Source organism: Apodemus sylvaticus, chromosome 21, assembly GCF_947179515.1.
Source record: "Apodemus sylvaticus chromosome 21, mApoSyl1.1, whole genome shotgun sequence".
NCBI lineage: Eukaryota > Metazoa > Chordata > Mammalia > Rodentia > Muridae > Apodemus > Apodemus sylvaticus.
This window is the reverse complement of record NC_067492.1, coordinates 19,876,269-19,887,429: the sequence shown is the minus strand read 5'-3', so window position 1 is coordinate 19,887,429 and position 11,161 is coordinate 19,876,269. Positions and strand designations below refer to the sequence as shown.

The window sequence follows — 11,161 nt, the reverse complement described above, 5'->3', positions numbered from 1 at the left end:
TCAGACTTAATCTCGATAATTCTGTTTGACTGTCAAATTAGGATAGTGAGATTACATCTACAGTTTTGTTTTAATCTTTTTGAGATAGAGTCACATGCAGTTGAAGTTAGCCTCAAACTTGCTGTGGAGCCTCTGCCTCCTAAGTGCTGGGATTCTGGTTTATGCCACCACATCAGGCTATGGAGTGGTAATTTAAATAAAGAAAAGTGTAAGTGAAGAAAACAACAACAACAACAACAACAACAGAGAAGGGGTCTAAGTTGCACTTTCCCTTTGAGGGTTCAGTTTTTCTTAGAGGGAGGGGAGGTTGTGAACTCAGTCACTATGCAGCCAAGGCTATCCTCCAACTCACAATCTCTCTGCATCAGCCTTTTAGAAACTGAGCTTACAGATGCTGCCACCACAGCTGCCTCGAAGTCCTTCTTAAGAAGAGATCTTTTTTGCCATTAATCCCAGCATTTAGGAGGCAGAGGAAGAGGCAGAGGTAGAGGTAGGCAGATCTCTGTGAATTTGAGGCCGATTTGGTCTACAGAGTTCCTAGACCTCCAAGGAAAGACAGAGAAACTCTGTCTCAAAAAGAAGAAGGAGGAGGAGAAGAAAAAGAGGAGAAAGAGGAGAAGAAGAAAAAGAAAAAGAAAAAGTAGAGAAAAATAAAAGACTTATTGTTTGCTATGGCAAACGCTTAATTTTGGCCCATAAAAACTATTTTAATCTTCCATGTGGAAAACTTGGCTACCTTTGCCTTCCATTTCTGCTTAAAGATTTCCTTTATGGAAATTTCACAATGAATTTGACACGTTTCATGCATAAGCCTGGTTCACAGTAATCTGCACTGTACTAGCATTATGATATTCTTCTAGTCTTAGGCCGTACCTAGGGCTGCCTTGTATAGATGCACCGGAGAAGGGTAGGAGGGTCTGAATTCCATAAGCATTCTGTTCTACAAACCAGTAGGTCTGGGTTGGAATATGTATATGGGGTGTAGTGGTTTCTGTGTAAGATGACATCTTAAGGCAGACTTCAGTGTGGGAGACAGTCGAAGTTTCTCTCAAGTCTTAAGTCTCTTTATTTGTAAACTTTAGTTACTTACTTTGACTCAAGAGATTGCTTAGAGGGCTAGGTTGTACATACGTTGGTGCCTTATGATCAACATGACATCAATATTTAATAAATTTGATCACGCCTTTGGCGTCCTTTCTTTCCAGCCACTTGGCATGCTCCAGAAATTCAAGGTCAAAATTGTATGGCTAGACTTAGCCAGTTCAACGTCTGTAAAGTATTTTGAAATCCTTGCATGAAAAACGAATGCCTAAAAGGTGCAATTTCCTGTTTATGACACTCAAGTCTGAAACTCAGGATTTGTGCTTAGTTCCTGGTAGTCAGTCTAGTCTTGTGTTTTATTCACATCCGGGATGATTTTGTTGCCAATCTATCGGAAAGATTTTATTCTAGGTAGATCACCTTTCCTTTAAATGGGCCAAGATATCAAGGACCTCTAGGTTCACATGGAAAAGACTTCTGTCACAAGTTAGTAATTATTTATCACGCCAGGTACTGTCTAGTTAGACTTTCTTTGCTTCAGGTCATTAGTTTATTTAATCATAGATTGAAAACCTATTTTGGAAGAGTTTTAACTGTTATTGTCCAGATTCTTTTTCCTACAGTAGGGGACTGAATTGTAGGAGAGATTGACTCACAAGGCAATGTTGCTGTTCTATTGTTAGGTTTCATCTTCTGTTTTCGCAAAAAAAATTATGAAGATACCATAAAACCATACTCCAAAGCCACTCGGAGCATGCTTCTAATGTGGACCAGAAACCACTGGTCAACAAGAAACACTTAGGAATCCTTTCGGACTAAATACTGGCTAAACGTCTTATGTTTGCACCTGCCTCTCCTCTCTGACTTCCCCCGGGCTACCTTGCTGAGCTCCGCCCCCTCAGGTGACCCCACCGTTTCCCGGCTCCACTGCTTCCCCCAACCCCGCCACCAAGCGGAACCAAAGTACGTTGACTCCTGGGTAGGGCCGGACCCTTCTAGCTCAGACTCCTCGAAGCGGTGACTCGGCAGCCGCGTCTAGCGTCATCAGTGACAGCCCCGACCCTTGCTACGCTTTGCGTCGCTCTGCCAGGCGCAGTCGCCTCCTCCTCGGCAAATAGTCCTCAGCAGGGTCCGAGTTCTCGGGCCACTCGAGGTGGGAAACAGTACAGGTTGCAGTTGGAGGGACGCGGGGTGGACGAGGAGAGGGAGCCGAGGAGCGGCGTCTTCTCGAGAAGCGCGAGAAGTGAGTTAGAAACTCCCTCCTCGCCTGGGATCCCTCCGCCTGCAGTAGCGGTGGTGAGGCCGAGGGAGCCGCCATTTTGGATGTTCGGTTCCTGCTGCCACTGCTGCCGCCGCCCCCGAAGCTGCTGGTTTCATTCGAGGTTTCGGGCCGGTGAGTGTCACTCGCGGCACCGAGAGCAGGTTGTGTCTTTGGCTCCGCCGCAGCTGCGAGCGTTTGGCTGGAAACCTCCTGTCAGTCCCGGGGGTCCGGTCTCAGCCTGTGGGGGGTGAGGAGGACCCAGGTTGGGTCAGGAGGGACCAGGGAGCCCCAGGCTTGCTCGGACTTCCTGAGGGCCGACCCTCGGAAGCTTCAGAGCCGGAGCTTCCGTGAGCGGTCGCTTTCCCTACCTCGGCGTTGTCTGGCCCGTGCAGGCCTCCCTGAACCCATTGACTTTATCAGGCTGCGATCCTGCTTTGAAAGCTCGTTCAGGGAGCCTAGGATTTAGCGGGGCGGGCCCCACCCCCGCGTGTCCTCTCTGAGCCACGTATCAGCGTTCTTGTGTCGGGGACTCGGGTCAGATCTGAGAACTCTGAGCATTTCCCACGCAGGGGTAATGCTGCCTGTCCCTGCAGTGTCGTCCGTCCACTCAGAGCCGGACATCGGCCTCGCCTCTAACCTTCCAACTAACTTCTGGTCCAAACATTTTCGCCTTTTTTTTCCTCCCCTTTTTCTTTCTCCTTTTAAAGAACTCACCTGAGACCGCACTGTTCACTCTTTTCTGCAACTCTCGATACTGCGGACGTCAGTTTCTAGTATTTCTCAGGATCTTCCTCATTGCCTGGAACTGTCGGTTATGCTTCCCTGTTGGGGCTTGGTGTCAGAGATCGGTCGAACCACCTAGGGTGTATTTCAGCAGTAAATGGGTTTAAAGCAGGCCAAAGCAGCTTTGGGTGCGAAGGAGCTGTCAAAACACTTTCTGGATTTCCTTTTCTGTTCTGAGATTTTGGGCACTTACTGATACTTTTTTTTTTCTTTTGGTGTTATATATGCTTGAGCATGGAAAGCTGCCCTTGGAGAATAATAATCTGACGTAGGTAGAAAGGAAAATAACTTTTTTGGTTCCTATAGGGATTAGTTAATAGACGAGCGAGCTGAATGGTCTCTTAGTGACCGCACCCCTCAGGTGTTTGTATAGTAATGATCTTTGCTATGTTGACTTTTCTCAAAGTAGTTAGGTTTTAAGCATCCATTTCCACCGTTTCCCGTAGTATTTGCCAGACTATAAACTTTTTAAGGTTTCATTTGAAACCTGTGGATCCTCAAAGTAGTGTTGGCTTCATTAATTCTGTTCTTAAAATATGTTTGTGGTCCAGCATGCTTGGATAAAGAAACATTTCAAAATAATTCACTGGTTATTTCCTACATTTCAAGTTAGGTGAGTGTGGTTGAATCACCCCCCCACCCCAGTTCCCCCCTCAGCCTAGGTTTTTACATCTGCAAAAGAGAAATAACTTCTTTGAGATCACAAGTGACTCGAAACTTAAGTTTATAACTTGAACCAAGTCAAATCTCTCAGTACTTGTAAACTTTATATTGATGTATGTTTAACAGTTTTTGAAGATTTGTTTATTTTTTATGTGTGTGAATGTCTTGCTGGCATGCAAATATGTGCATCACACTGCACTCTCAGTTCCAGTGGAAGTCAGAAGAGGGTTTTTGGATCCCCTGGAAATGGAATTCTAGGCAGTTGTGAGTTGCCGTGTAGGTTCTGGGAACTGAACCATGTCTTCTATAAGAGCAGTAAGTGCTTTTAACTATTGAGCCATCTCTCCAGCCCTGTGATACTTTATTCTTATTACACTTTTGAAATCTGACTACAGGTAAATTCTTTACAGGTCATGCAGTGACGCAGAGGCAGTATTTTCAGTGTAGATATTCTGTGTTCTTGTTTTAAGCTCCTTTAGAATTCTTCTTAGATATGAGTTCTGTTGAGTGTATTGTTCCAAAGTTGTTCAGTTTTCTTTTGCTTTAAAAAGAGCTTGGCTTGTGCCTCCTTGTATGTTACTGCGGAAATGGTCAGTTTTTGAGTTCACTTTTTGAACAAGTATTGACAGAGCTATCAAAGTCGTTTACCTCAGTTCATGTTATGGCTTAACATATTGGGATTTAAATGTCATTTATTCTTTTTTTTTTAATTTTTAATTTTTTGTTTTTTTGAGACAGGGTTTCTCTGTGTAGCCCTGGCTGTCCTGGATCTCACTCTGTAGAGCAGGCTTGCCTCAAACTCAGAAATCTGCCTGCCTCTGCCTCCCAAGTGCTGGAATTAAAGGCATGCACCACTGTTGCCTGGCTAATGTCATTCATTCTTAGATGGTTTACATTTTACCTTGAGAAAGTACCCTTTTGCTAAACAATTATTAGAAAAGTGCTGTTCTGTGTACCATTGATCAGTGCATACACGAATGCCTGCTTTCTCTTGGCTGTTGAGAATTGCACTAGAGGTTAACATTTGTGTTTAGTAAACTTCCATTTATTTCCTTCCATCTTCCTGCCCCCTGTCCCCCTGCTTTTTCTTTCTTTCTTTTCTTTCTTTCTTTTTTCTTTCTTTCTTTTTATTTTAAACATGATTTTGGCTTACTTGCTCAGGCTGGCTTTAATTTGTGACCCTCCTACCTTATCTGAGTAGCTGAGATCAACATTATCAGGTTTGTGCCACCAGTACTGGTGCAGCCTTTGGTTTTTGAGACAGTCTTCTTATGTAGCTCAGGTTGGCCTGGAACTTGTATCCTTCACTTACCTTCCCAGTGCCGGGGCTGCAGGCGTATGCTGCTTTAAGGGGTGCACACGGTCTAGTTCCACTCATTGGCTTTGGTAAAGGTAAATGATTTTTTGATCCCGTCTGTTTTGCTGACAGCAACCATATAATCTAAGGGTGAATTTTAGAATGAAACTAAATTATAGAAATTTCTGATAATATTTAATGATATTTAACCCAGGCTTAGTTTTAAAAAGTCAGGTAGTGGAATGTAACTCCATGGTAGAGTGCTAGCTTAGCAGACCTAAAGCTATAGGTTCTATCCTACCCTACCTCCCAGAAGGTCAGTATCAAAACAAAACAAAACAAAAACAAAAACAAAAACAAAAAAAAACAAAAGAAAAAAACAAAAAACTAAACAGTATACAAAGCACATTAAAACCCAAATAGTTTAAATGAATCATTTAAAAAAAATCCTTATGTAGGCATAAAAGGTCAAACGAGTTCTTTCAAAAGTTATTTTTAATTGGAAAAGTTGAATTGGAATCTACATATCAAGACAGATTTCAAAATGTTTAATCCCTTTTTTGCATTTGATAGAGACTTAAATTTTTGTGTATATAATGGGACATAACTGATTAAAAGTTGAAAACTCTTAGATTTAGCTGAAGAGAATGTAAAAATAAAACCTTTATGGAAAGATGAGTGGCTAAGAGCACTCATAGCTCTTCCAGAAGAACAAGGTTTGGATTGTTCCCAGCACCCGCATGGTGCTTACAATTGTTTGTGACTCCAGTTTCAGGGATCTGACTCTGCCCTCTAGGGAGCTCCAGGTGTGTATTGGTCCAAACAAACAAATCTATCTATCTATCTATCTATCTATCTATCTATCTATCTATCTATCTATCTATCTAAATATCTATCTAATCTATGTATCTAATCTGATTATCTACCTATCTGTCTGTCTGTGTTAGGTGCTTGAATCTTAATTCTGTTAATCTCTTTTTTAAGGCTGGATTTCTCTGTGTAGCCCTCTTCCTGTCTTGGACTCGATATAGACCACACTGGCCTGGGACTCTAGAGCTCTGATTGCCTAAGCCTCCTTCCTAGGATCAAAGTATGTGCAGCCATACCTGGCCTGCATTTTAATCTTAATGCAATATGACTTATTGTCAGGTCTTGATTTTAGGATTTTAAAAAATCTCCACTACTTTTATCTCTATTATTTATTACTTTTATATTTTAAAATTTTATGAATTTTTGTGTATTTATTTGTGAGTGCATGCATATTTATGTAGTGGAGAGTGTGGGGGTCAGAAGACAACTTAGGTTTAAACAAAAATTGTATTTTGTTTTGGTGTTTTGCTTGTATAATGTCGGGGCATCATGTGTATACTTGGTGCCCATAAAGGCCATAAATTGGGTTGTACAGACAGTTGTGAATCATCATGTGAGTGGTGGGAATCAAACCAGGGTTTTCTGCAAGAGCAGTCAATAATGCTCTTAACTTCTGAGTCATCTCTTTAGCCTCCACAGGGCACCTTTTGAGGGTTCTTGCCTGCTTCCATGTTGAGGTAGTCTCTTCTATCTCTTCCTTCTATTTTGGGATTACAGATGAGCCAAATATGCTTTGTGCATAGGTTCTGAAGAATGGCCTCCCTCAGTCATCTTGCTTGGCAAGTGCTTTTAACTGCTGAGACATATCCCTGTCCTTTTTTTAAAAATTATTTTTAATAATTGATTTTTTATTTTATGTTTATTGGTGTTTTGCCTGTATGTATGTCTGTGTGAGAGTGGCAGAAGTCCTAGAACTGGGGTTAGAGCAGTTATGAGCTGCCATGTGGGTGCAGGGATTTAAACTCTTGTCCTCTGGAAGAGTTCTTAACTACAGCACCCTTTTATTTGTTTTTGAAACAAGGTCTTACTGTGTATCTCAGGGTGGCCTTAAATTCACGAACTTTCTGTTTTAGCCTCCCTAGACCTTGGATTACAGGTCTCCTTTCAGGCTCTACCTTCCTCAGTTTTTTAGGCAGGATATTTAAAGTAGCAAGCAATTTTAGAATTAAGAGACCATGTAAAGCTGAGCATGGTAGTTTTTGCCTGTACAAGAAGCAGAGGTATAAAGATCATTGCAAATTTTAGGCCAGCCTGATCTGCATAGGAAATCCAGTGCCTGCTAGGGCAAGCTTCAAATCCGGATTCCATATATAACCATAACAGCAGCAGCAATAGAAAGAAGATATACAGGGTTTTATGGATTCATATTTCTTGGCTTGTATGTTTTGAAAATCTGTTCTTAGGATTTTTCCTAAATGTATGTGTGTGTGTGTATGTGTAGAAAATTTCATTTCAATGAAGGCAGGGAAGAGAAAAGTGAAAAAAGGAATATAATTTCTCCTTGAAAATACCTGCAAGCTGCTTTTCCATCCCTGAAGGGGTAATATAAAATAATTTGGCATGAGTTTTGGTTACTAGGAATATGAAAGTGTGAAAGGTTTAGAGATGAGGAAAATACCGCTCCATTTGTCAAAGTTGTTGAATCAGCATTAGCTAGCACTTTAATTTCAAAGATTAGGGGAGATGATTGGCGTGAGAAAGGCTTTTTTACTAAGCTCTTGGACGGTTAGCCCTTTGGAGCTTATTGAAACCACTGGGAAATAAAATTAACACGTTAGAAGCATTGTCATAGAAGAGTTGGTTAAGAAGAAAATTATTATTATTTTTAAGATGAAGAAAATATCCTTGTACTTTGTGAATAATTAAATGCACCCTAGAGGCAGTCATTTTTTCTCTCCTTTTCTGTTGCTAGCACACAATGGTCACTTTTGCTTAATAGGCTTTTGCTTCCAACTTTAGCTTGTTGTCTTGTCTCTCCTGTGGTCGTGCTTTTCTGAGCATCCCAAACTTTCTAGCTTGCCCCACACTTTGAAATTGATATTGCTGATTCCTGTACTAACGGATATGAGGAAGATTTGATCAGGGATCTTTGGAACTGTGAATTAACTTTGTTTTCTTTTTTTTTTTTTTTTCAAGCCTTTGGGTTAAATTAAAATTGGTAGAGAGGAGGGCTTGGCGAGTTGGCTTGGTTGTTAAGATGGTGTGCTGTAGTAGAGGTCCCTGGTTTGTTTCCTTGCACCCACATCAGGTGGCTCACAACCATCTGTAACTCCAGCTTCAGGGGATTTGGAAGCTCTTTTCTGGCCTCCATGCACAACTGCACTTACATGTACATATCCCTACACAGATGGACACCTACAATTAAAAATAAAGATTTTATAAAAGATTACTATAGGCTGGGCATGGTGGCATATGCCTTTAAACCCAGTCCCTGAGCTTTACAGGAAAACACTGCCTTGAAAACCAAAACCAACCAACCAAAGACTAGATGATCTGTACTATTTGGTTCTAAGAAGAGTCGCAGTTGTGTTCTTACAGCTTAAAGTTAGGGAAGATATTTTTAAATTCTCACTATTAAGAAATTTTAGTTTTGACCCAGGATTGGTGGTATATGCCTTTAATCTTAGCACTCAGGAGGCAGAGGCAGATACATCTCTGAGTTGGAGGACAGCCAAGGCTACACAGAAAAACCAAAAATTAAAATTAAAATTAAAAAATAAAAATAAAAAATTCAGTTTAAAGCTAAAGAAAAGGAAGATAAACTAGAATTTAAATTCCTTTTAAAAAAGTCTTCATACAAGGCTTCTCTTGCCATGCTTTGAAATATTTGAAAGTATCTTTAAAAATATGAAAATACTGATTTGAGACGATTTGGGAAACTTAACTAAAAATAAGTATACTGTATAGCGTTAATTGAATCTTTGTAAATACTAGGTTTTGGTATGGTCATTGAGGAGCAAAACTTAGTTGTTGTTGTTGTGTGGTGGTGGTGGTGGTGGTGGGTTTTTTTTTTTTTTGGTGTTTTTGTTTTTGTTTTTTGAGACAGGGTTTCTCTATATAGCCCTGGCTGTCCTGGAACTCACTCTGAAGACTTGGCTGGCCTCAAACTCAGAAATCCTCCTGCCCTCTGCCTTCCAAGTGCTGGGATTAAAGGCATGTGCCACCACTGCCCGGCTCAAAACTTAGTTTTAATAAGAAAGATCCTTTCCTGGAAGTATCAACATAAGTTTGCTGCTTAAAAATGCTATTTATTTATTTATTTATTTATTTGCACATGCATATGGGCCTAGACAGAACCCAGGTGCTGATTATTTCTCCTATTTTATTGTACTATTTTTTTCCCACAGATTCTGAACTTTTTGCTGTTTCCTGGCACTATTTATTTATTTATTTATTTATTTATTTATTTATTTATTTGAGACAGGGTCTCACTATGTAGCTCTGGGTGTCCTGGAACTTAGTCTGTAGACCAGCTTGATCTTGAACTCACAGAGATCTGCTTGGCTCAGCCTCCTACGTGCTAGAATTAAAGGGACAGGATACTATAGTAGGTCTTCATATTTATTTTTAATGTAATATTCCAGCTATACTTGTAATGTTTTTCATTCTTTTTTCTTTTTTAAATAAAGGTTTATTTATTTATCACACTGTCGCTGTCTTCAGACACACCAGAAGAAGGCATCAGATCCCATTTCAGATGGTTGTGAGTCACTTTGTGGTTGCTGGGATTTGAACTCAGGACCTGTGGAACAATAGTCAGTTTTCCTAACCGCTGAGCCATCTCTCTAGCCCTGTGATGCTTTTCTTCCACCTGGAAAACCCATTCCTCTGCTCCTCCTAGTCTATAGCAGCCAGGGTATCAACTGCTGTTATGGGAATCTGCTTCAGGTCTATTATTTGTGATAGGAAGAGTTGATGCCACCAAAATGTTTGTCTTCAGGTATACAAAATAGCCTTTATCATCTGTAACATACTGAGAGAATACAATGTTTATAAGCGTAAAATCAGAACACTGCCCAAAGAAGCATACATAGAAAGTTACATTGAAATTGACAATAAGTTGAGAGAAGGTGCTTGCTGTACATGCATGGTGATGTAGGTTTGATCTGATCCCCAACACCATGTGAAGGTAGGAGATAAGCTGTCCTCTGTTCTCCACATGTACACCCTTCATTCCCAACATAACGTCTTTTAAGACTTTCAAAACTATTTCTAATGTGTAAACAGCAACAAATCAGAAAGTAAGTAATCTTATCTGTTTTTCTTTGAAATGTTTGGGTTTTTAGATGTTTAATTCTGAAGTTGACATTAACCACGACTCTTCCTGATTTATCCATCAGAAGCTTCCGGTGTCAGTAAAGAAATCTCACCATCCGTCTTTCTTTTCAGTATTTGTTATGTAATTCATTTTGTCAAGAAAACTAACCGTCTTACCAGCAGTCTTATAGTCTCTTTTCCAACAGAGAATGTGTTGGTAGTTCATTGATAAGTTATTGACTCCTTTTCTTGTTTTGTCTGTTTTTGAGACAGTGCCTTACTTGGTAGCCTTGACTGGCCTGGATCTCGCAATGTAGACTAGGTTGGCTTTGATCGTACAGAGACTTGCGCTTTATTTAATAAAATTCTTTACAATTCTGAGATTTATTTTCATTTTTCATTTTTTGTTTGTTGTTGTTATTATTATTATTATTATTATTTTGGTGTTTTTCAAGACAGGGTTTCTCTTAATCTTCTGTATTTGACATTCCAGTCTTGTGGAATGAATGGCATCTTACTAAGGTTGATATTTATGATTTTACTTTATTTGTGGTTCCCCTTAGCTTGTTTTAAGTAACAAAGCCAATTCTAGTCCTGGAGTGGTATCTGATGCCAACTGGTTGCCTTACACAGGCTGTGGTGATATTTCTGTGTGGTTACATATTGTTCCACATACTTTTTTGTTTTGAAGAGAGAGTTCCATTTAGTAGTTTACCTAGGAATGATTCTGGTCAGACTGACAAGTGGAGAGGCAGAGTTGTAATAGTGTCATTTACAGGAGCTGTGTTCTTCATTGGAACTCGCATGTCTGTTTCCCATAGTAGGCCATGCCTTGTATGGAGGTTACTTTGGGAGTCAAAGAACTTGAGACAGTGATTAATATTAAGAAGTCATATTTTGAGCCAGAAACAAGAGTGTTTAAAGTTAGCTTTTACTGTTGTTGCATTGAGTCATGTGAAACCTGATACACTAATTAACCCTGTTCTTCA

The 11,161-nt window shown here is 40.2% G+C and overlaps 1 protein-coding gene across 3 annotated transcripts in view; it reads left to right on the top strand.

Annotated features, from left to right (window-relative positions):
• Positions 1–2,089: 2,089 nt before the first annotated feature.
• Ap1g1 (adaptor related protein complex 1 subunit gamma 1) overlaps positions 2,090–11,161 on the top strand; it is a 78,026-nt gene continuing 68,954 nt past the window's right edge. For 2 of the 3 annotated variants that reach the window (XM_052166681.1, XM_052166682.1), the window contains exon 1: positions 2,090–2,434. The gene's annotated coding sequence lies outside the window, so the exon portion shown is untranslated. The remainder of the gene's footprint in view (positions 2,435–11,161) is intronic. The other variant, XM_052166683.1, reaches the window with a different exon arrangement.